At 44.2% G+C, this 27058-nt stretch overlaps 2 pseudogenes; both read left to right on the top strand.

The window, feature by feature from the left end:
- The window catches only part of LOC147011832 (uncharacterized), a 3474-nt pseudogene extending 7 nt beyond the window's left edge, over positions 1–3467 (top strand).
- A 1209-nt stretch (positions 3468–4676) lies between these two features.
- Positions 4677–4822, top strand: LOC147011833 (signal recognition particle RNA; annotated as a pseudogene).
- The last annotated feature ends 22236 nt before the right edge of the window (positions 4823–27058 follow it).

Here is a 27058-nt window from a genome sequence, read left to right on the forward strand (position 1 = left end):
TATTTTCTGAGATGGCAGGGACAACGAGTTGGCATTTGTGCATGCTATGCCAAAAGCAAACAGAGGAAAAGCTTGTTTGCCCACTTGCGAATCCCATGGCTAGTCGTAGAGAGGGAGCCTACACAGAAATCACCAGCCTTGTAAGTCAATTCAGAGAAATTGGTGCTGCTCCACACCCAGACTTAGAAATTCCAGATGCAGAGTCCATGCACAAGAATCGTGCATCCTGGCATAAATCCTGTCGTCAGCTTTACAGGACATCTGCACTTGTCCATGCAAAAAAGCGTCATTATGGAGGACTGCCTCCAGCAAGAAAAAGATCCCTATGGACCAGCACAGCGGTAAATCGTACTCTGTGTCTCTTCTGTGGTGATGAAACAAATGCAACAGACCATTCTTTCCAGAAGGTCGAACTCACCCCATAGATACACAACAAGGCAGTTGCACTGGGAGAAGACCGTGTCGTAGCACTCATGGCAGAAGGTGATCTGGTTGCCATCGAAGCAAAGTATCACAGGAATTGCTTCACACAGTTCAACCGCCGTTACGTTGCACTTTGTAAACAAGACACTGTTCGTGAAAACCTTGAAGCCACAACAGAAAATGAATTGCTCCAATTCATAAAGGAAGAAGTCTCTGGAGGTCGCAGATTCTTTGCATTGCAAGATCTGACAGACATGATGACAGAGAGATTGGAACTACATGGAATCCAGAAAGCTGTGAACCGGACACGCCGAAAAGAAACAGTTCTTGAACACTTCCCGAATTTGACGGAAGAGAAGGATGTACGAAATCGAGTTTTCCTTGTTTGTTCGAAAACGGCTAGAAAGATCATTTCAGATGCAACTCAAACACCAGACGAGGAAGCACGTACACTACTAATATGGCAGCATCAATTCTTCGTAAAGCTGTTTTGGATCATGACACACCATTCAAGTTTGAAGGTTCATTTCCCAATGGTTGCGAACAATCATCTGTTCCACAGCGTATGAAGTATTTCTTCCACCAACTCCTCGAAGGACCCAAATCATCACCCGAACAAGAGAATTCCAGGAAGATCCTCTCTGTGAGTGAAGTTGCTATTCTAAATATGACTTCTCTGTCTGCGAACTTGAGTTACGAGCCTCCCCTTGCAGTATTCCTGGCCCTCAAATTGCATTCCCAAACAAGAAGTAAGAAGCTTGTAGAACTACTACAGAAATATGCTCTGAGCATGTCATATAAGAAAGTCGTCACCACTGAAGTTAGCTTTGCACAGGCTGTTGCAGATCAAACGAAGAATAACAGTGATATAGTCTGTCCTACAAACTTGCGTCAGCACATTTTCACAGTTGCAGCCCTGGATAACTTGGATCACAATCCGACATCACGCACTGCCAGCTCTTCCTTCCATAGAAATGGGATTTCAATTTTTCAGTTCCCTTTATCACAGCAGCCTGGGTTAGATCAAGCATGTCTACGAATCACCTCTTACAAAACAGCAACAGGCAGCAGTGGACCCATCCTGCCTCGTTCATATACGTTTGTACCACCTGTGGGTAGGAATCTTGTCACCCAACCTCCGGTAAAGGATGTGCATCCAGTAGCAACGAGTACATTCGACGAGGAGAAACAGCACGAACAGGCATGGATGACTGCAGTACGTGACATCCTATATGAGGTTTCTGATGCAGAAAAGGACACACCAACAATGTGGTCTTCATTCCATACTGCTCGATCAGATGCTGTTGGACAACCCGAAGAAGGCATTGAAGCCCTCCTGCCACTATTCCATGAGAAAGCAGCCACTCCAGAAATGATTCGACATGGAATGGAGCTGGTGAAAAAAAACAACTGACCACCTCAACCCACACCAAATACCTGTATTGGTTGTGGACCAACCACTCTATGATCTTGCAAAAAAATACAGTGGACCTTCCCGGACATCTTTGGGGAAGACAAGTTTGTGGTCATGCTAGGTGGACTCCACATTGAAATGGCTTTGTGGAGCACCATGGGAGACCTTCTGCATGGGTCTGGATGGCCTGAAGCCCTCAAAGAAGTTGGGCTAGTGAAGACAGAAGCAGCAGCCACATCTTTTCTGAAACCGTCCAATGCAATGAGAACAAGATATGCTCATCAAGTTACTGTTGTGGTACTCGACACCCTTCTGAAACGACTCTACAAGGACAGTGGAACAGAGATGGCCCTTGAGGAATGGGTCGTGCTAACTTCTCAAGAGAGCCCAACGTTCCAATTCTGGCTACTCGTACACAAGTACCAACAGATCATGCTGCATATTCATCCGAGCACATCGGGAATGGAAGTTCGAACTCATGATCACTACCCTGCGGAAGCTTGTCCCTCTGTTCTTTGCTCTCGATCACCAGAATTATGCCAGATGGGTTCCAATCCTTATCTGAGACTTGGAAGATCTCCCAGATAGCATTCAGAGGTTGAGTTTGAAATGGGGCACTGGACAATAACTCGAAGCAATCGGCATTTCTCATCCTTACCAATTGATCAAGCACATGAGCAAGTGAACAAAAGGGTAAAAGGAGTAGGTGGCATAATTGGTCTCACAGAGAACCCCGAGATGCTGGAACGCTGGATCGTGACAGGTCCGGAAATCAGCCATGTCATTGAGGACTTTACTGGTGTAAAAGACAATGATGATGATGAACGACTCCCTCATCATGAGGAAGGATATGCTTCTCAGCACCGATTTCAACGCCATGTGAAAGATCTGATAGAGGTGTTGCTGAGCAAGGGGAGTCCTTTTGAGGAGTACAGTGAAGACCTGGTTACATTAGACAACAAGGTATGTGAGTCTGTGACTGCAGCTGTATCTGTCCGTAATTTCGAGTCTATGGGACAAGAGCAGTACGACAACTTTAGGAAGAATGTGCTGCACTCAAATGACACACTTCTGACAGCACCTATCAAACAAAACAAGTTACTGTTGTTTCATGAGAAGAAAACACAGAAGATGACTGCAAGTAAACTTAGAATGCAGCACTTCAAACATCATGCGGAGCTCTATGGACAAGCTTTTGTAGCACTGGACAGCCACGGGGGTGATTTGGAGGAGTTTTTTCGTCATGAATCTTCACCATACTCACCTGCGTTATCTTCAGAAGGGTCCCTCAACTCTTGTACCAAGTCAGATTTGATTGTATACATCATGGAAACCAGTAAAAGCAGTATTATTTCTGCTGATGAGGAGCTAACTGCACCAGATGTTTACGACTTTGTTGTTATTGACGGTGGAGTACTGATACACTCCCTTCCTGGTACAAATGTCCAAGGAAAGACCTTTGATTCATATTTCGACAAGGTATTCTGCCCAAGAGTTTGCCACGACTTGACACGATCGACACGAGTAGACATTGTATGGGACGAGACACAGATGTTGTGGTAATCCTTCTGAGCAATTTCCATCACATCAAGGCTCTGAATCCTGCCGCAGAAATCTGGATCTCCTTCAAAGCCGGAAAGACAACAAGAATGATCTCCCTGAACACGAACGAACACGAACGAGCAACGAACTTTGTCTGTAGGCTCTACTCCAATGATCCAAACGAGGGCAACGACGTTGACCTCCTCCGAATGAGGTTGTTCTCACAGAAGACTAGGGACGTGGAGAGAATTCCCCCAACACGTGAAGCTTTGGGTTAACATATTAAAAGAAGTGTCTTCCAAGCTCGTATCTCGACAACAGCGCACATGTCAATGATGGCTGTCAACAACCCCACTAACCATGGATGGAGGGAAGACGACGGCAAGCTACTTCCCATTTGGATCTAGCTGCCCCTCGCCAAGGATGTATTTCATCTGGATGTGAAGTGCACTTGTACAAGTGCCTGCTCTCGGTGCAAGTGCACTAGGGCAAAGTTGAAGTGCACACGTCTTTGCAAGTGTCAATGCGAGTAGTAGTTGGCCAACAATTGGCCGACTGGTGTGTGTGTGTATATAACCGATTTATTTGCAACTTTCATATTACTTTTTTCAGGGAGTTATTCAAACAATTGTCAGAACAGTTATGTGTACCCACAATCACATTGGAGAACAGTCATAAGATGTTTACAAATTTCACTTTACCATTGAGTCGAAGCAGAATTGTCATGTTATTAAAACAGATTTTACCTTAGTAATCTTGCTCTATTTTTGTGGATATGCGTCAACACCGGCAAAATGACTGCGTCTATGGGCAATCTGCTTGAAATATAAGTTGCTTCTCTTGATTCTGAATCCATAAGTACCCCATATGTTCAGATCAACTCATTGAATCAAAAGTTAAAGCAATTATTATATTTCGCATAGGCCGCGGAGGGGGGTCGGGTTATGACCCCCAGCCCCAAATACCCATTTTTGATGTGACAGCTTGACACTCGAACGAAAATTGTTTTAAAGAACCTTACCGTCAAATTGGTACCAAAAACAAAACTTTTGCATCAATTTGAAATGAAAAGAAATAATTACCCATGCACAGCCCCCCAACTATGGTACTTGCCAGGTAATAATAATAATAGTACTACTCCCACTACTACTACTATTAATAACAATTATAATTATACTACCACGACGAATAATAACAATAATATTCCAACTACTACTCCTGAAAATAATAATCCAATGACTAACTTCTAATGCTAATAATAATAATAATCATCATCATCATCATAATAAGAGTAATTACCGGGCGTAGTGTCGTGTGCCTGTAATCCGGCTACTCGGAGGCTTGGGTTGGAGGTTCGCTTGAGGACGGGTGCTCTGCTCTGCGTTGGGCCGTGATTTGAGAGGGTGTAGGGCAGCCCGGAATCATGGCGAAACCCAATCCTTATCCCTGTGTCGTAAGAGGCGACCAGGGTTGCGTCAGGAAGGGCATCCGGCATAAAACCTGTGCCAAATCAGTATGCGGATCATAACGGATGATCCGCTGTGGCGACCCCTAACGGGAGCAGCCGAAAGAAGAAGATCATAATAAGAGTAATTCCATCCATCCATCCATCAGGGCCATACTCTGTGCAGAGCGTTGGTGCTGCCGAAGCAGTCTTCTTGGCTATTTTTTTGTATACCTTGTCGAGGCTCGTGTGAGAGCTAACACACAGCACACAGCAAGGGGGGCATGAGACAAGAGGGGTGGGAGTGGAAAGGACAAAACAGTGGGGAACAGAGACATTAGGAGATCTGCGGAAGGGAGAGGGATGGGGTGGGGAACATGGGGTATACAAGATGGACATTACAGGGACTTTCAGGAAGGAAAGCAGGGAATTTGAAGAAGGTTGGTTTGGGGTGGATTAAAGGGGGTAGAAAAGATTGAGGATTTGGATGGGGGATAATAAGAGGTGGTGGTGAACAGCTGTTTTGAAGGCCTGGGGGGAAGAATGGGATTGAACAGAGTGAGGGAGTTTTTTCCAAAGGCAGGAAAAAAAGAGGAATGAAAGAGTGAAGGTGAGCAGTGATTCGTGATTTTGGTAGTTTTACCAGAAGGGGGTTGTTGGCAGACCTTGAGTGCCCTGTGGAAATATGGTGGAGACAAATCGCAGACAGCACAGGGGGGCGAGGCTGGAGAGGAGACTGTAGAAGACAGAAAGACCACGAACCTGCCTGCGGTGAGAGAGTGGGAGGTTCAAAGACTCATCCTCATCGCGGGAGATACCAATGATCCGAAATACCTTGGTTTCCACAGCGTTTAAGGCATTCAGCCTTTTCATGTGTGGTAACCTTGCTGATGATTGGGAGAAGGCTGATTGGTCTAACCAGGCATAAAAAAATAATTATCCAACTACTACCTCTACACCTACTCCTACAACTACTCCTACAACTACTACTGCTACTACCACTACTACTAATAATAATAATACAAATAATAATAATCCACCAACAACCACTACTAAACTATTACAACTGCGACTGATAATAATCCAACTGCTACAACTACTACTGCTGATAATAATAATAATCCAACTGCTACAACTACTACTACTGATAATAATAATCCAACTGCTACAACTCCTACTACTACTACTACTACTACACTACTGATAATAATAAGAATAATAACTCAAATAATTCTACTACTGACTTCTACTACAACGACTACTACTACTACTACTGCTCCTTCTTTACAGGCCTAATTATTCCCATCCTTTTGAGGGGACCAAGTTTATCACGAACTGAATGGCCAGGCCTGGTGTTCGTCTGGAGGTGATTTGACAAGGAATTTGCCATTTGTTGGGGGTGCGGTGATCTCACATCGTCTTCACCAAAGACATCCTGAGATCTTTAATGTCCACCAACTGTGATGCTCACAGAAGGGACACCCAGCTCAACATCCATCAGATGGATGGTGTGCAACACACTGTCTGTGAGGCACCAATTAGAGTATATAGTCTGGTCAGGAATCAAACTCAGACGAGACAGCTCAAAGGTAAGTGTGCTACCTCTGCACCATCCTACCGGACCCCACGTTTGCCACAGCAACAGATTAATGGGCTGACCATTGCTATAATTGCATTTATTTCTACACTGCAGCACAATATCGGAAATCTTTGATGCTGCACGAGTCGTTTCATCACAGCCTTGCCATTAGCTTTGCTTTTCAATCCACCAGGACTTTCTTTCTCTGCATTGTTCAGTTTCCCTGCTTCGAAGTGAATCTGACCCCTTTGGATAACTGCTCTCCCCCCTCCATGATCCCTCCCACCCGCTCACCATCTTCACTCACTATTACCTGAATATCCAGTCAATTCTCCCTTAAACCATCCTTGGAACTCAAATTCTTATTGAAGCGTGCAACGAATTCCTTGTTCATTACTCTTAATACAGGTTTCAATCTCGCACAATGTGTGGTTCCTGCGCAAAACAGAAGGAATTGGTACACAATGGGTCATTCATCCAAATACGTGCTCATTTCCTAATGTCTGTTCATCCATAACTACACAACACAAGGAGATTGTGGAAATAAAAACATCACTCTTGATTCAAATGTCTTACCCAGCAGTCTCCTGAGTTTCAGCACACGCACACACACACACACACACACACACACACACACACACACACACACACACACACACACACACACACACACACACACACACACACACACACACACACACACACACACACACACACACATTCCCTGCATGCTCTATTTCATGTCCCTCACCAGCTAATTGCATGCAGGCATAGGGGGCCGTCATGAAAAGTCTTATTGTCTTAATTTGGCCGAATTGATCACCGAGGGGCCATTCTGTGCGATGCGACTTGAGGTTATGCCGACGATTTGAAATGGTTGCAACTCATTCCTTCCATGATATGAGGTCCTTTTAATACCAATTTACCTGAAAATGCTGTCATTAGTCTCATACTGTAGAAACATCACTCCCACTCCTAATCCCCATCCTCGTTTCCCCATTTACCACCTGTCTTTGATGGATGTCAAATCCCTCACTGCAGCAACTCCATCTTACTACTCCACAAGGGCAACATTCTTTCTTTTTCAACCATTGTCATTTTTCGATACCAAGGGTAAACTGGAAGCTACATTAATTGCCTCATTATTAAGTCAGGGATTTTCCCCCTGGGTCGAGATTTGTAAGGTATAAGAGCTATAAATCATCCCACAGCGTCTCACTCTTGCATGAAGCTCAAACGGAGCTATGTCTGTCGTCCATCTCATCAATTCCCAATCCGCCTTCACCGACAGCAGGATGGAGTGAGTTGTAGACACAGCATTGCCCTTCAAAGTAACATCCACACAATTACACCAAATCCGCTGCCTGTTTGCCTCGCTTTCTGCCCAGTTGAGACAATAAGGATAAGGCTGAATGTGTGGTGTAGTTCCTCAACTGATGGGCAAGCCTAATCCGTGAAACACATCAACCTTTACACAGGTGCATTCAGCTTCCCTTGAAGATATATCAGGTCTGTCTCCTATCTCTGCGAACCAAGGTAATCCGGTGGCAAAGTTTGCTGGACTTGACGAGGTGTAGCATACAAAGGCTCAAAGGCCAATATCAAACGCAGTGAGGGTTTCCTCTTTTCATAAACAGGTAACCAAGTATTCAAAGGTCTTTTTTTCCTCTCTCTCTTTCTGCAATATCGAGGCTCATGGAAGAGGAAGGTGATGTCACTTATGAATGGAAAGTGAGGCAGCGTGTTTGCGAACAAAAGTTAAACACCATTATTGAGATCCGTTGCCGAATGATTTTGGGAAAAGGAGAAAAAAAGGAAAAGAACCGTTGGTCTAAAACCAGGTGAGACTGGGATGAAAATGATCACTTTTGCATCCCTTCCCGGTGGTGAACAGGAAGACTTTCTTCTACATGTGGAAACGGTATTTTTGATACATATCTTTATTCCCAAATGTAAATTATTGTTTTGAATGAAGATGGCTCCAAAAGCCATATCCTTGGTCTCCCTATTTTTCTTTAACCTGTACACGTCCGTTACTATTGAAATGACTTGTTGAACCGTTTGGTCATCGATGACATTATAATGACAGAATGAACCCAATCGTTTGTCGCACTCCCACTCACCTGATTTTTGGAAATCGTTGCTGTTCGCGTTGTTGAAGATTTCTGCAATTTGTGTGGATTGTTTGTTCCACGTCCGACTTCCCGCAATGCATCCAATGTGTCACGTCTTGTCAACAATTCTTCTTCGGAATAGACAAGTCTTGCCTCTTGCCGTTTTGTTGCCTGTGAATAGACAAATCCACTCAAATTGTACTTTGATAACTATACAATGCGAATGACATAGTTTCCAACTCTACCACTTTTTGCATACTTTAACTTTTTACTTCCGCCACCGAAGGTGAAGGAGGTAATGTTTTCACCCCTTTCTGTCTGTTTGTTTGTTTGTTTGTTTGTTTGTTTGTTTGTGTGCAGGATATCTCCAAAAGTTCTGAACTGATTTGGATGAAACTTGGTGGACACGTTGGGTGTGTGACAAGGAATGACTGATTAGATGTTGGTGAAGATCCGTATACGGATCTGGATACTGGAATTTTCTTAAGTGATTCTTCACTATTGAGAGATAGAGCCAAAAACAATACAGAACATGATATCTCAAAAAATTATGGACGGATTTGGATGAAAAAAGGTGGAGACGTTTGATGTTTGACAAGAACGAATTGAATTGAAGGAGCGGTATACATCACACATTTAACAAACCACGAGTAGCTGGGTTTCACTAATTGCGAATCCGCAAGTGTCTGGCTTTACAGTATACTGCTCCTACTTTTGTAGCCCCTGTGCTGCAGATACTCACATCCTCATCCCACAATCCCCTGCGTGGGTCCATCTGTGCAGCATGTCCTGGGCCTCCCTCTTTCTTCTTGTCCCGCTGTAATTCTGCATTCGCCATGCTCACATTCGTGATCTTTTGTGCTTATTGTTTACATTTAGTGCTGATTGTTTCAATGCAATCATGGGTCCTAAGCATATGGGTCATGCAGGAGGTGCGTCAACTCACAAGAGACAGAACAAATGTTATGAGTTTGAACCAAAAAGTGGAGTTGCTTGACCGACTAGCAAAGGGTGACAGTGGGCAGGCATTATGGTGTGAATGACTCAACAGTCTGATACATAAAGAAAAATGAGTAGGAGATTTGTGAAAGTGTTGCGGATAGCGCAGCACCCAGTGCCAAAGTGGTGATGCAGGTTAGGGACGTCCATATTGAAACAAGGACAAATGTGTCCAAGAGCTGCGTCCTAAAGGCAATAACAACAACAACTTCCGATATTTCGTCACGTGCCTTGATGGAGCCAATAGCGAGACCCGTCATGGAGGCTCCTCGTTCATGACGAGAAAATAGTGTATTTACGAAATTACAATACATTAAATGGAATAATCTTTAAATAGTAACGTGAACTTTTCGAAACTTTAAAGCAAATGTCCGAATATATTTAAAAGTTGATGATAGACGCTCTCAAAAGGCACCCTCAATGCGAGGATGTGTACAGTTGTTTAGTATTTAAGGAGATCCGGATCCTGTATATAAAAGAGCCGAGTGCTAATATAAAGGTTTTGTCTTCACCAGAAGAAGAAGAAGAAGAAGAAGAAGAAGAAGAAGAAGAAGAAGAAGAAGAAGAAGAAGAAGAACGTGGAGCTCTCTTAGAGCCACGTTCGCTACGTGAGACGCTGCTAAAATAGAGAAGGCATCGAAGGACATTGTGGCTTGAGGACAATGTGCAGGAAAACGTTCCTTTGAGTGGACCTATCATTCGTGAAAAGGTAAAGCGCATGCATGATCATGTAGTTAGCACAGGTGGTGCTGCTAACACAAGTGATGTGGGTTCGAGTGATGTGGGTGGTGCTGCATCCTGGACTTCCAGTCCTGGCCCAGTCCTTTTCAAGCTAGCAGGGGATGGTTTGACCAGTTTAGGGAGTGGTACAACCTCACAACGTTAAGCTCACAGGCGACCGTGCTTCAGCAGATCATGAGGCAGCTAAAATTTCCCCGGTCAACTTGCAGAGTTGATTGTGGAAAAGGGGTACCAACTCGTGCAGGTCTTTATTGCTGATGAGACTGGCCTTTTCTGGAAGAAAATGCCTACAAGAACTTTCATCTCCAATCGAGAGAGGACATTGGGGTTCAAGGCTGCAAAGGACCAGGTATGTCTGCTCCTCTCTGCCAATGCCAAAGGGGACTGCATGACTCAACCAATGATGCTGTACCATACGTTTAACCCGCATGCTCTCAAGGGCAAAAATAAACACACTCTGCCTGTATTTTGGAGTGCAAACAAATATGCATGCCTAACAGCTGCCATCTTCATGGAATGGTTCCATAACTGTTTTGTGCCTCAAGTGAGAAGTACCTGGCAGAAAAGAACCTTTCATTCAATGTCCTTCTGCTGGTGGGCAATGCCCCAGGCCACCCCGAGGAGCTGAAGTAGGCCCATCCCAATGTCGAGGTCATCTTTCTGCCACCCAACATAACCTCCATAAGCCAACGACTCAGAGCAAGGGTTAGTTGCCACTTTCAAAACATACTACACCCACCGCACCTTCTGTCACATCTTAGAGGCAATGGAGACCAACCCCGAACTTAGCGTTGGGAAATGTTGGAAGGATTTCAACATAGCTCACTGCATTAGCGCCATCAAGGATTCTCTTGACAAAGGCAAAGCCTCCACCAACAACGCTTGCTGGCAAAATCTATGGCCACAGTCAGTCAATGACTTCAAAGATTTTCCTCACAACAGTGAGGAGAGGTAGAAAATTGCCAGGTTGGTATGGGAGATGGAAGAGGGAGGATTTGACGACATGGAGCCTGAAGAATTGGAGAAGCTCATCACCTCACATTGAGAGGAGCTGATTGAGGAGGCCTTGGAGGATATTATCAAGGTTGCCAAGGAGGAGGGCTCTGAAGAGGCGTAAGAGGTAGAGAGGTCCAAGTTAATCATGGAGTTCCTGGCTGAGGTGTTGGAGGATATGTGGGCAGTCCCTAGCGAGTAACAAGATACCGACCCGGTGATGGAATGATACCTCAGATTCAAGAAGGGGCTGGATTATATTTTGCAGCCATACAAAGAGCTGCACAGAAACATGCAGTACTCAGCAAAAGAGCGATCGATCACCCATTTTTTTTTTCGCTCCGGTACCTCCACCTCAACAGCATCAGCACCCCCACCGGCATCCCCTTCAGTGGATGACCCTTCAGCAACTTTACCTGCATCCGCTGCAGTGGCCAACACTTCAGCACCCTCACCTGCGTGAGAGTTCCATGAATATGGTTTTTTGTGTAAAATGTGTTGTTTTGTTTAGTACAAGGTAAAATACACACTATATGATGAAATACATGCGTTTGCACATTCGAATCGTGATTTGGAACGAAAAGGGGTCAGTGTAAGCTAAGGTGTGAAAAACGCTTGTGTTGGTGAAATTACACCGCTTTTGCATGAATATGGTTTCTTGTATAAAATGTGTTGTTTGGTTGAAGAATGAATAACCACTGTGAACCTAACCCTCTTTTTCCCATTGGAACAATGCCTCATTATTCGCGGATTCGGTTTTCAATAATGTATCCTAAGCGATTGCCGGCGTTTTACTGTATATCACGATATCTCATAAGGTTCGGGATGGATTCGGACAAAACTTTGTGAACAGTTTGGGTGTGTGACACAGTGTGACCACTCCTCATTTTCATAAATGCCAAGGTGAGCCAATGAAAAAAGCCAAGAATTCACATGGTTTTGGAAAAGCGATGATAATAGTAAACCTGTACGCCAAGAAAACCTATGGAAAACCGAGACGCCAAGGTGAACAACGAATAGCCAAGATCTTGTGAAAAAAGCCAAGGAGTGGTCACACTTGTGTGACACAGACGAATTGATTCGAATTTGGCGGAGATCCGGATCTGGAGACGAGAATGTTTTAATTTTTCAAGTCATTCTTCACCATTGAGAGTTGGGGCCAAGAACGATGTGCAGTACAAGATGATATTTCAAAAAGCTGTGTTATCTGTAGTGAATCTGTCATCATGAGCGCTCGGGGTCTACGTTTGCTTGGCTTGATTAGAAAGGACGCAAGCACCTATCGGCCCATCACTTATAGTAAATTACATGTTCCCAACAAGTATTGTAACGGTGACAAACACCTCCGGGAACTTACTTAGGAAGGTTGTCTAAGCTGGTGGTTGCGGTCGTTTTGATTTTGCTGGTTTTTCTGGTTTGCGTTTTGTTGGTTGTAGTCGTTTTGCGGTCGTTTTGGAACTCAAACCGGGTTACAATACGTCGCATGCTATTACAAAAAGTTGTGGACAAGTTATGACAAAACTTGATGGTTGAGTTTTGTATCGGATGCAGATCTGGCTTATCAGTTGGATACAAAATGTAAACTGTTTTGCCTGGTGGAGGTATGTGCTCTACCGTGTGCCATTCTAGTATGTAGTATGTTTGTGTTTCACCCTGATGTAGGCATGTCCAGACTCTATGCATAATACTCCTCCTGCCTTTTCTCTCTCCCACCCATCATGTAGAGCTTGTTGTTCCATCACCCTAAAGTGTGATGATTAAAGCTGATACTGTGACAAAGTCTGATCATGTTTTGGTTGGACATTCGCTCAGAAGGATGGAGAGGCGGTTACCATTACTGGCATTAGTATTTGTAGTATATGTCGTATGTGTGTGTATGTGTAGTTTGTGTATTTGTATGTGTAGTATGTTAGTATGTGTCAATTGATTCTCCAAGTTGACCCCATTCCACACTGAATGCTAGCTGAAGAGGTCCATCCAATCCGTTCAGATGCAGCACTTGACTGGTGAATCTCTGAACACCTGGAGCATGGCTTTGCCATTGATGTAGTAAGTCAGAGCAGGAATTTGGAATTCGGCCAGAATGCCGACGACAAATCGCCGAGTTTTCCACGAAAGACAACGTTGGATAATCTCACGTCCACAACGTTCCATGCTATGATAGACGGGTCCACGACTGAACGTCCCACCCAACGTGCAAAGCACTCAATGATGCAACATTTTGCCTATGATGCGCCAGTCCCAACAGTTTGGAGTCCTGTTGGGAATCAAACCTAGATCAGACTGCTCAAAGGACAGTACGCCACCTCTGCGATATCCTTGTCGGACATTTGAGAAGGTAAGATTGAAAAACAAATGTCTATAAAATAAGCTCCTTGGGTTTGAAAACTTGGGCCCATTAATTTTGGCTCCTTGGGTTTGAAAGCTTCAAAGCATTGTGGATGTTGTATGCACATGACAAAGTAAAATCGATTTGGTATTCTTCCGAGCAAATACACAGGCCGGAGTGAACCGTAGAGCGTGTGCTGTGATGTGATATGACTACAGATTCATGCACAGTATCAAGAGTTCAAATCCTGCTTGACCTCCCCCTTGCTCTGCTGAATCAGAGCAATGACAGAAATCGCCCTTTATTACAACAATGTTTCATGGTTTTCTATGTCTGTTGATGCAAAAGGTTTTTTGGTTTCATCTCTCGAGCCTATTTTATTCCTCAACACGGAACTGCTTGATAGGAGGTCTTCATAAATCAGAGAAACTGAAATGGTGAAATAGAGTTCGATTTGAAGACCTGTTTGTTTTGGGAAGTGATTCTGATATGATGTTTCGAATCGCCGCAGACCTTGGATCATTGAATGCATGACAATTATTTGCCTTATATACTCCATGCCTTTCACTGCGGCGTGAAGGTTCTTCGGACGACAATCCGCAATGGCAATCAACGTGTCCTGCATGCCGAGAAGCGCACCGTTTATGCGCAGGGCGGGTAGCAAACCCGGGTCATTAAGCACTGTCCGAGTTTTCATTTCTGGTGCCGCGCACTTGACCGTAGGAGAAGCGAACGGACGGGGTGGGTGTATACGGGATCAAAGATCTGCAAGTGAAGCATGAGGCCCAGTTTGAATTTTAACAAGTCTCCAAGTTTGCCTTTTCCACATATTGTCGGTCTCTTATGGAAGTTGCTTCCCTCCAAGATGATATCGGTTCCACGGCAGATATGGTCTTAATATTACCAAAACTGTCGGAGTAGTGATTGGTTTTGTGGCTCTGAAGCAAGTTTGCCACTAGTTAATCAGATACAGGTCCCGTCACGTTTCGAAATGGCTTTGTAATAGACCACTGGGCTCCCAGAGATTGAAATCTCACCATGGCGCTACGAAGACAAGCCTTCCAGCAAAACTTGTAATTTAATTATTTTTCCAAGAAAATATGATCACCTACTTTGCTCATATCTGCACATCAAAGCTTATCTCGCAAAATAGGTCCCAAACAATATATTTCCCTATAAATATAGTGGTGTGCGGGATTGTATGCTTTTCATTTTAATTTTAAGCCTGAAGGCACCAGTAGGCAGGCGTGCAACTGAAAAAGTCAGCCGACGTGACGACACAATGAGCTGTGGGACCGCATGGTTGTTCTCCAGCAATGCTTCTGCTCCAAGGAGGAATTGCACCCAATGATGATTCCATCAGATCTGTATGCTTCCTGGTGAACAATGAAGGGGCCCTTTAATCCCATACAATGACCTGGCATGATGTAGCTGAGGTATGCACACTTAACAAGCCTGGGTTCGAATGCTGACACAGCTATAAACTGCCACCCTGGTGTTTTACAATCGGGGCGTGGCATTAGTGTCAGCCGACTGTTGGAAGGATGTCAAGCTGGAAGACACGTTTGCCAGCACTGGTCGTTGGTGGACTATAAAAAAATCCAACTTTGTCTTTCCCAAAGAATAGACGAGTTAGTGCTGGAATCGTGAACAAATTAATGAATTACTGCAGACATCACCTTCAGTTGAGTATCCTGCGACGAAATAGCGATCTGTCCAGGATTGGTTCAAGACGAGAAACACTTGTCGACTTGTCCAAAACTACACCAAGTGTACCTTCATTATCCCCATGTCTTTTAAAAAAAAAAATAGGGTGGGGGGGGGGGATATTGCATTTGGCTCTTGTCTGTCTCTGTCTGTCTGTCCATCTGTTACACGATCTCCTCCTAAACGGTTGTGCAGAATGCCCCAAAACTCTGCACTCACCTTCAATATCCCCACGCTTTAAAAAATAAAATATAATAGAACCGTGCATCCTGAAGCTTACCTGGATCAGCAGCAAGAGTCACTCAAACCCCTTGTAGATCTCTTTAGACCTGATTTTTTTTTTCATGTCGTGACAAACTTTAGTACATCACGGGTGATGAAGGTTGTGGTCAAGTTTCTTTGAAATAGTGTGTGTAGTTTTGGAGAAGAGAGTAAATACCTATTGTGAGGGGCTGAAACGCCCCGCAGACCCTCCCGAGACCCTGATTTTTTTGTCCCCGGAACAAACTTTGGTACATTACTGGTAATGAAGGTTGTGGTCAAGTTTCATCGAAATTGTTTGTGTAGTTTCGGAAAAAGAGAAAATACCTATTTGGGGGGGGGGGGTAACCCCCCCCTACCGTAGATCCCTTTAATGAGTGTATATTTTGATGTGGTCAAAAAACCTTTATTAGGCATCAGATATGGAGCTTGTGGCCCAGTTTTATCAATTTCAACCTGGTGTTGGCTTAGTGGTTAGGGTGGTGGCTTGGGTTCCTGGGGTCCTGAGTTCAAGCCCTGTTTGTCCGCTGAATTAACACCAGGGGGTTGACTCAGCCTGTCATCCTTCCGAGGTCGGCAAAAAAAAACAGTGTAGCAGCCAAAACGCTGCACACGAAGGGAAGGGGTATTGATGGATTTATTTTAAAATCTGGAATTGGTGTGGAGCAAGCATGATCGGCTGAATGGCCTCCTCCTGCGTATTAAAATTCCTTGTACATCCTTGTAAATTGTGTGCTTGGTTCAAACGATAATAAGTGAAGTGTCTATGGACTGACTCGCTCACTCACTCACGAACTCACCTCCAGCCACAGCTCGATCGCATGAGCTCACCCGACTAAAGTCCAGGTGAGCTAAAATGGGAGGATATTGTAATCAGCTCTGTCCATCCATCACGCTATCTCCTAAACGGTTGTGCAGAATGCCCCAAAACTCTGTCCCATCAAGTGTATCATCCTTCATTATCCCCACAATAAAATTAAAAAATGGGAGGGATATTGTCATCGGATCTGTCTGTCTTTCTGTTTGTCTCCTAAATGGTTGTGCAGAAATTCACCAAACTTGGTAGTTATGATGACCACACGGCAAGAAGGTGCAAGAACAGTATAATTTTTGGCCCTAGCCTCCTGGGGTGGGGTCAAATACCAAAAAAAAATTCAATTATGGGCACATTGATAAACTTTTTTAAATGAAACTTTGCATTTGTAATCAACATGGGGGACCCATGAAATATGTAAAAAAACAAATTTTGAGTTGAACCCCAGTTCATGCCTGAGGGGGTGAGGACTTCAGGTCACTGTCGTCAAAACAATATTTTTTTCAACTCAAAATACGACATTGGGTCATTCTTAGTGTGGAACTTTTTGCCAACTTTCAACCTTACTTTAGGTGGGAAGCGTGGGGATTCGTGATGGCTTCGCTGTTAGTTATTATTATTATTATTATCCCCCATTGAACTTAGTCCAAAACGGGGGCTTATGAATTTGGTCTCGATTTTCATGTGCGTGTGTGCGTGCATGCGTCCACAAATGTATCTCAGACATGTATGGACCGATCAATTTTATTCATACTTGGCACAAAGCCAACACATGATGGTACACATATGCACGTCATGTTTTTTTCGACCTCAGATCCAATTATAGTTAACCATTTGGGCTCAAAACTCAATAGATTGTGTAGCTCTGATTAAAAAATAATTCTGCTTCCCAAATCTGACGTTTCTCGCCATGGATCAATTCTGGAGATATAAACCATCAATTAAAATTTTGTTATTAGTATTAGACAGTAAGCGGAAGGATTTGAGGAGTTGTTGGGCATTGCATGAAATGAAATGGTAAATCGTTCAATGACATTTATTTAATAGTTGGTGTCAGTGCATACAAAGGCAGAGCCATTGAAGCATTGTTTGAATCGTTTCTTGAAAGGAATGGATTCCACAAACAAATATTGGATTATAGGGTTGAGATTCGTGGAAGAGCTAGAACAGAACAAGATTCTGAACATGGCAGAAAAGGAGGGAAGGTCATCAGCACCCAACACCAACGAGTCTTTTCTCCGCCTCATCCGGCCCTCTCTCCTAGCTCTTCTGAATTCCCCCACACTCTGTCAACAACTCTCCCTACCTCGCCACTCCTACCTCGTTTATATGTTTGCTGTACCGTCCACCAAACAGTGATAACTCCATTTACACCTCACTCACCGAAAACATGGACCAACTTCTATCCTCTCATCCCAACTCTCTCTTTCTCATCAGTTGTGACTTAAATTGTCATCATGCCAGTTGGCTGGGTGTGGATACCTCCCTTACCTGCCATGGCCCTTCAGCAAAAGACTTCTGTGACCCATTGTGACTGACACAATCTGCCAACTTCCCCACCAGGGTCTCAACCAACGGTACTCCATCTCTTCTGGATCTGATTTTGACCAATTTCCCAGAAAAGATCTGTTGTTCTCCCTCTGCTCCAATCAGTTCAGCTGACCACGTGCTTGTCAAAGTGGACATCTCTTTGGCTGTTATTAGAGAACCACCTCAGTGCTGTTGAATTTGGCCTTTCACTCAGGCCGACTGGCAGGGTCTCCAAGCAGCCATCAAACTTCAAGACTGATCTCCCATCGCTACTTTCTCCAGCATCAACTCATCCTGGGAATTTTTTCAAAGAAACTTGCTCTCTCTCATGCACAGATTTATCCCATCTCATCTTCAGTTGTCCTGCCCTTCCTCCCACACTTGGTACATTGAAGCTTGTGGCGAGGCAGTTGTCCTGAAACAACTTGCCTTTGCCTCATGGAAAGCAAATCCAACTGAAGGTAATCAGTTCCTTTCACAAAGGAGAGAGAGATTAGAGAGAGAGATTGGAGAGAGAGATTAGAGACACAAGATATTCAAGCAAACACAGAATTAATGAAGTCAGCCTTCTCATGAGCACAGTCAGCTGTGGTGCCATTTGAAGTGAGGGAAGGGATAGAAGGGGAGCATCCACAGAGATAGACTTTACAAGGCACCACCAGGTTTTAGAGGAGGGAGACAAGCTTGAAAGTTCATTCTTTAGGTTGGAGAGATGTTGTTTTCTGGCTCTCCTGAGAGTAGACACACACACACTTGTTGTGGGCTTCATGGAATGATCTGAGATTGCCTTTGATTGTATTTGCATTCCAGGAGTTGTCTTAAAGCAACTGCCTCACCTTAGGATTCACAGTCCTTAGAGCGGGAGGATGGGTAAGATAACTAAAGATGAAATGGGATGAATCTGTGCATAAGTGAGAGCATGTTTCTGTGAAAGAATTCCAAGGTTGAATTAATATTAGCGGCGGTGGATGCCCTGAAGTGTGATGGCTGCTTGCAGTTCCCGTCAGTTTGCTTTAGTGACTGCCAGACTTGCTGGCACAGAGGCTGTTCTCTGAGAATGGCCAGAGATTCTTTATTTTCTTGTTTTTTCACCTTCACAAGCGCATGATCAGAAGAGCCAATTGGAGCAGAGGACAAGCAAGACACATTTGCCAGGAAGTTGGTCATCACTAAATCCAGGAGGGAAGATTCGTCATTGCAAGAAATTTGGGTGGGAGAGTACACAGATTGAGTCAGACCCATGGAGTCACAGAAGTTCTTTGCAGCACTTCCGATTTGAATTACAGATTTCACACTAGCAATGGTAAATTAAAAGTTCCCAGCAAACTGAATCAAGTTATTATAAACACTAGGCTCTGTTGGTATCAATTTTTTTCTGATATCGATATGCAGGTGGGCTCATACCGGGATATATCGGTATAGAAAAGTAAATAAATATATTTTTACACAGGTTACAAAAATACGTAAAGGTCCAATGGTCCATTATGTGGTCATAGAAAACGTACACATCATTGACACATGGTAATTTTTCAAAGTATTCCCACATGTGACTTTTTTTTTTCTTCATGATGAGAGCAGTTCTTTTACTTCCAACTTCAACTTGTATTAAAAATGATTTTGGTTCAAAGTGGCATCGAACAGTATTGATAATCGGCACAGGCCTGTATCACTATCGCAAATCGCCATGTCGGTAATCGGCACAGGCCGGTATGACTATTGTGGATCACCAAGCCGGTAATTGGCACAAGCCAGTATGACTATCACCATAGCAGTAATCGGCACAGGCCGGTATGACTATCACCATAGCAGTAATCGGCACAGGACAGTATGACTATCATGGATCGCTGTACCGGTAATCGGCACAGGCCGGTATGATTATCATGGATCGCCACACCAGTAATCGGCACAGGCCGGTATGACTATCACGGATCACCACTCCAGTAATCGGCACAGGACAGTATGAGGATCATGGATCGCCGTACTGGTAATCGGCACAGGCCGGTATGATTATCATGGATCGCCGTATCGGTAAGCGGCACAGGCCGGTATGATTATCATGGATCGCCACACCAGTAATCGGCACAGGCCGGTATGACAATCACGGATCGCCACACCAGTAATCGGCACATGCTGGTATGACTATCACGGATCGCCACACCAGTAATCGGCACAGGCCGGTATGATTATCATGGATCGCCACACCAGTAATCGGCACATGCTGGTATGACTATCACGGATCGCCACACCAGTAATCGGCACAGGCCGGTATGATTAATTATCACAGATCGCCACACCAGTAATCGGCACAGGCCGGTATGATTAATTATCACAGATCGCCACACCAGTAATCGGCACAGGCCGGTATGATTATCATGGATCGACGTACCGGTAATCGGCACAGGCCGGTATGATTATCATGGATCGCCCCACCAGTAATCGGCACAGGACAGTATGACTATCACAGATCGCCACACCAGTAATCGGCACAGGCCGGTATGATTATCATGGATCGCCACACCAGTAATCGGCACAGGACAGTATGACGATCATGGATCGCCGTACCGGTAATCGGCACAGGCCGGTATGACAATCACGGATCGCCACACCAGTAATCGGCACATGCTGGTATGACTATCACGGATCGCCACACCAGTAATCGGCACAGGCCGGTATGATTATCACAGATCGCCACACCAGTAATCGGCACAGGACAGTATGACGATCATGGATCGCCGTACCGGTAATCGGCACAGGCCGGTATGATTATCATGGATCGCCACACCAGTAATCGGCACAGGACAGTATGACTATCGCGGATCGCCACACCAGTAATCGGCACAGTCTGGTATGACAATCACGGATCGCCACACCAGTAATCGGCACAGGACAGTATGACGATCATGGATCGCCGTACCGGTAATCGGCACAGGCCGGTATGATTATCATGGATCGCCACACCAGTAATCGGCACAGGACAGTATGACTATCACGGATCGCCACACCAGTAATCGGCACAGTCTGGTATGACAATCACGGATCGCCACACCAGTAATCGGCACAGGCCGGTATGACTATCACAGATCGCCACACCAGTAATCGGCACAGTCTGGTATGACAATCACGGATCGCCACACCAGTAATCGGCACAGGCCGGTATGACTATCACAGATCGCCACACCAGTAATCGGCACAGGCCGGTATGACAATCACGGATCGCCACACCAGTAATCGGCACAGGCCGGTATGACTATCACGGATCGCCACACCAGTAATCGGCACAGGCCGGTATGACAATCACGGATCGCCACACCAGTAATCGGCACAGGCCGGTATGACTATCACGGATCGCCACACCAGTAATCGGCACAGTCTGGTATGACAATCACGGATCGCCACACCAGTAATCGGCACAGGACAGTATGACGATCATGGATCGCCGTACCGGTAATCGGCACAGGCCGGTATGATTATCGTGGATCGCCGTACCGGTAATCGGCACAGGCCGGTATGATTATCATGGATCGCCACACCAGTAATCGGCACAGGACAGTATGACTATCACGGATCGCCACACCAGTAATCGGCACAGTCTGGTATGACAATCACGGATCGCCACACCAGTAATCGGCACAGGCCGGTATGACTATCACAGATCGCCACACCAGTAATCGGCACAGGCCGGTATGACAATCATGGATCGCCACACCAGTAATCGGCACAGGCCGGTATGACTATCACAGATCGCCACACCAATAATCGGCACAGGATTTTTAAAGCACACCCGATTCATGTAAAATAACCAATTGGCAATTGCTTTAAAAACAGCCATGAGGGCAAAGAAAAACATGATTGTTTGTACGGTGCTCAGGTGCTGAGGGTTAAAGTTAATAACGACTGTGCCTACTTACTGGCATTTTTGACGTCATATGTTCCACTGTTCCAGGTGTAGCCGAGTGCATCAAAGATTTTTAAATCATGTGCAATATTTAAAGATTGTAAACACCTTTCATCGATTTGTTGGTAACATACTGATTATTTTTTCATGATACCGGTGCTCTATATTCAGAATTTCAATACCGGTATGTCGATATGAAAAATTATACCAATATATCCAGTATATCGATATATCTCCAGACCCGAGTAAACACACACCGCGTGTATGCAAATGGCCTCATTTTGCATTCATATGTCATTTTGAAAGTGCTGATTTTTTTGTAGAATCGTGCATTTTGAATCCAAAGTCTCCGCCACAACCAGGGTTTGTCTGGCATTTGATAATTATCATATTTTCACGTTTATTTCAACCCTTGTATGATCATTAATTGCAAAAAATCGGAATATATACAATAATTATGTCAAGTCCAAAAAGTATTCGAGCTTCAATTTCCAGTTTACATTTCAAAGCTTTCCTCACTCTGCTGCGTGCAGTCTCAGCCATGACAACATTGGATATTGGGATGAGAACATTGTAATGGCCTGCATCCAGTTAACCACCATATAGCACAGATACCGACCTTACAACAACATCATGAGCAACACCAACAACACAAACAACTGCAACTGTTTGACATGATTGAACTACAGGGTGCCCCACAGAAAACCAGGAAATTTGAGATTTTGAGATTTATTTTGCCCTATTTTACCATATCAATAAACTAACATATAATAAAGTGTATCTTTGTTTTACACAAAAACATCTAAGTTTGCTTTTGTTTTGTTTTAAATAAACTGTACCAAATTTCCTGGTTTTCTGTGGGGCACCCTGTAGTACAAAAGCCCATCAAAAATAACAGGTTTGAATTATTTTATTTGAAATATTGAAGGAAACTGGAAAGTATGATGTTTCCCCGCAAGAAAACGCGTTATTTTAAAACGCTAAATGTGCAAATGTGATCATATTTTCTTTATCTTCTGGAACGTTCCGTTTGAATGGTACAGCTGATCTTGAGCATGTCAAAGTGCGAAGCCTCGGCCTAGTGTCAGGTGTGCTTATATCTTCTTTATTTACTTGTTAGATATCCTACGGACGTCAATGAATACTCATTTTACTCTGCGTGTGTTACACATCATGTGCGGTGAATTTCACCTCCCTGTACCTTGTATTTATTATGTTTTAAAACGTTTCACCCTTGAGGCTCTGTTTGCAATTCACCATCTACAATTCCAATAGTGGAGATGAAATTACTCTTTTATGGAAAATGTTTTTCGACTTTTTTATCCTAAAAATAGACCGGAATGAACACACAGTCGTGTTAAAAGATTGGCCTTTAAACCCTAACTCAAACCATCCTTATGAAGGGGGACAGACAAATACACAAACACACACCGTGTTTTATATTATTAAGATGTTATGGATAACAATTTTGGCGAATACATTCACTCACGGTGACGTAATTGATGTTTTACATGTTTCACATGATCTTGACCTTCAACTGATTTCCTTTGCTTATTAATTAAATAGTACTCTGAACTTCACAGTGTGTGGTCTTCATGCTTCCAATGGTGCTGCAAGGAACGGTGGCCAGTAAAGCATGGCTCCTTTTGAATGTACCATCATTTTTATGAAAATACGACAATTTTGAGATTCCAATACTATATTTCCACTCTTCAGATCTGGCAACCCTGGCCCCAAACACACTACAACAGTAGCTTAACACGCCTTCGGCATTCACGGTGTCAGGCCAGGCGTGCCACAACTCCGCAGCCCTTGAGTGGGCCAGTCCTGGGCGCCGACGAGGGTTTCTTTATATACCCAGTCTGCCCCTGGATGGATGGGAAGGAGATAGAGGGGAGTAGAGGAGATTGAATGGAGCTGTGTTGAGAATGTGAGGAGGATATGTTGAGGAAGATATGGTCACATCATTCCCAAGTCATCAACCTCAGCTTGGGTGTATGAAGGGAAAGCATCCTTGATTAATCATTGACGTGACATCACAGACTCACAGAGAAATGTGCTGAAACCACCAAATCCAACCGGCATGAACGATGTAAATAAATAATCGAGTGTTTGCCCACTCAGCCGCCGAGCAGCTTCATCAAATCACGTTGGGGAGTGCATTTTACCGTTAAGATCATTTCAGAATATTGTTGTGAATAGGTTATTCGTTTTGGGAATCACCCTGCAGAGAGTGTTGTGATGTGATGTGCTCTTGAGAGCCCTATAGAAATGATATGAAAAGTATTGTCTTGTTCTAGAGAACATTGTGATTCACAACGGATGTGAGAATTGTGATGATATGCAGATTGATGAGCTAGTTGAGATTGCTATTCTCGTATTGTGGAAACTTGCATGTTGGATTCTATGACTCAGAGTGAGCTCAAGTTTTTCCAGCATATATGACCTCATCCTTATTGTAATATGTCCCTCCAAACCACAATGGGATTATAACCCTGTCCCTCCACCCACCATGGGATTATAAATCCTGTCCCTCCAAATCACCAGGGGATTATAGAGCCTGTTCCTCCACCCACTATGAGATTAAACTGCCTGTCCGTCAAAACCACCATGGGATTATACAGCCTGTCCCTCCACCCACTATGGGATGAGACAGAATGTCCCTCCAAACCACCATGGGATTAGAAAGCATGTCCCTCCAAACCACCATGGGATTACACAGCATGTCCCTCCAAACCACCATGGGATTAGACAACATGTCCCTCCAAACCACCATGGGATTATAAAGCCTGTCCCTCCACCCACCATAAGATTAAACTGCCTGTCCATCAAAACCAACCATGGGACTATACAGCCTGTCCCTCCACCCACCATGGGATTAGACAGCATGTCCCTCCAAACCACCATGGGATTAGACAGCATGTCCCTCCAAATCACCATGGGATTACACAGCATGTCCCTCCAAACCACCATGGGATTAGATAGAATGTTCCTCCAAACCACCATGGGATTAGACAACATGTCCCTCCAAACCACCATGGGTTGAGACAACATGTCCCTCCAAACCACCATGGGATTACACTGCATGTCCCTCCAATCCAGCATAGGATTAGACAACATGTCCCTCCAAACCACCATGGGATTAGACAACATGTCCCTCCAAACCACCATGGGATTACACTGCATGTCCCTCCAAACCAACATAGGAATACAACCTGTAACTCTAACCCAGCATGGGAATACATGTCTCCCTCTAGTGCCTCCATAATAGTCACCTCTTCAAGATCATAAGTGATGTGAGCCAGTACCATTTTACTTCTAATCTAATAACAACGGATGTTCAGATAAGGGATGCGATTTGACAGTTTGTAAGTAGCATGGTGTCCAATGACATTCCATCCACATTATAGTGAGAAACACATGCAAAGACATGTAATGGGTAAATATCAGAACAAATCTTAACCATGCAAATATTTTCGAATATCACAGCTTGTTCTCTCAATAAAGTTGTATGTATGTATGTTTGTATGTACATGTGTATGTATGTACGTATGTATGTGTGTGTATGTACATGTGTGTGTATGTACATGTGTATGTATGTATGTATGTGTATGTATACGTATGTATGTATATTATGTGTGTATGTATACGTATGTATGTATGTGTGTTTGTGTATGTATGTGTGTGTGTATATATGTACGTATGTATGTATGTGTATGTATACGTATGTGTGTTTGTATATATGTACGTATGTATGTATGTATGTTCGTACAAGCCAAAATAAAATAAAAACTTTCCAACCTTAAAATAAACAGCAAATATCTATATCTATAAATGTAAAGGTTTCCAAATGGGATTTTGTACCAATTATATCAAACACAACGGAACAGTAAACGGATTTTCCTTTTGGAGTTCGCAGTTCATCAGAGAGTTCTATCTTGAAGGATAAGACAGGTTCACCAAACTTTCGTCCCAGAAGATTCCGATTCGTATTGAGGGCCAGAGTCAAATGACGTCACACGAGCAAGTGACTCCCTTTAGTGCATGTCAAACTGGTCCAAGTGGAAATACCGTCGAACTTGTAGGACCTTGGCGAAGTGCTTATATGCCGGGATGATGTTCTGCAGAAGTCTAGAAATGTTATTACCTGCATGTAGCTCGGTAAGGTGTATCGAGCTCGAAGGTATGCATCCCACAATCGATCACAATCCGCCTTCAGAGACGTTCATCCCAACTAAGTGTGACATGGGAATCGGTGGGCGGGCAGCAATGGCGCCGTTTTCAAAGACAATGTGCAACTGTCATGTCTGAATGATATTCATTTAGCTTCATGCTTTCCTTTCCCATTAATCTTCCAGACCGGAGTAACAGCGATGTGGCTTGTTCTTCGGAGGCCTAATATACATCCTTTCCTCTCCCAACAAAGGATTTACCATGAAAGGTGATAATCAAATACTTTTTCACAGAAAATAACCCACACAGAGAACCCCCTCCCCCCCAAAAAAACCCAGCATTCACAACTATCAAGCCAGGAGTAGATGTACAGAGTATTAGATACTGTCCAATGAGTGTTCAGTGCAAGGCCATATATCTCTATAATTCGTCTGTCTCACCTACACTGGTTTGCTGATGATAACTTTCTACAGCTTTGAGCCAATTAAAAATGAAGAATAACCCTTACCTATCATCCCAGTTCTCTTGAAATGACACATGACAGGGAAAAGCCGCACATTTTGTGTCGTCGTTGTAGCTTTTTCTTTCTCTCTCCCCCCGCCCCCCCCCCAAACTCCTTCAAATGTGCTGATCAGCAATACTTTTCCACTTCTAATCACTAACGCTGGTTAAAGGATGGTTTCAGCGCCCACAGGCTCATCGCTGGACTTGGTATTTCAACGCTGGTGATGTGGCAAAGGAGATTGACCATGTGCTAGTTGATGGTCGCAAAAAAGGATGATTCAGAACTGCAGGGTCTACCGGAGTGCTCAGTTCCTCGATACCGACAACAGGCTTGTTGTAGCAACTCTGAACTTGCAGCTAAAATCCAGAAGAATGGTACCATCCCAGCCGAGGCTGGAGGTTGGCAAGCTCAAGGATGAGAGGGTAGCTGAGGAGTTTGCGAACAGGCTGAGTGGGGATTTGCGGGGGTTGCATGCTTTGGAGAACCCTGAAGAGTTGTGGAGTGCCTTCAAGACCACCATCCTTGATGTTGCAGGTGGATGTCATGGAACTCACCGGAGGGCGAAGAATAAAGTTGTCTCTCAAGAGACACTGGA

Source organism: Eptatretus burgeri, chromosome 15 (genome assembly GCF_056783735.1).
Source record: "Eptatretus burgeri isolate ZD-2024b chromosome 15, Ebu_testis_v1, whole genome shotgun sequence".
Lineage (NCBI taxonomy): Eukaryota > Metazoa > Chordata > Myxini > Myxiniformes > Myxinidae > Eptatretus > Eptatretus burgeri.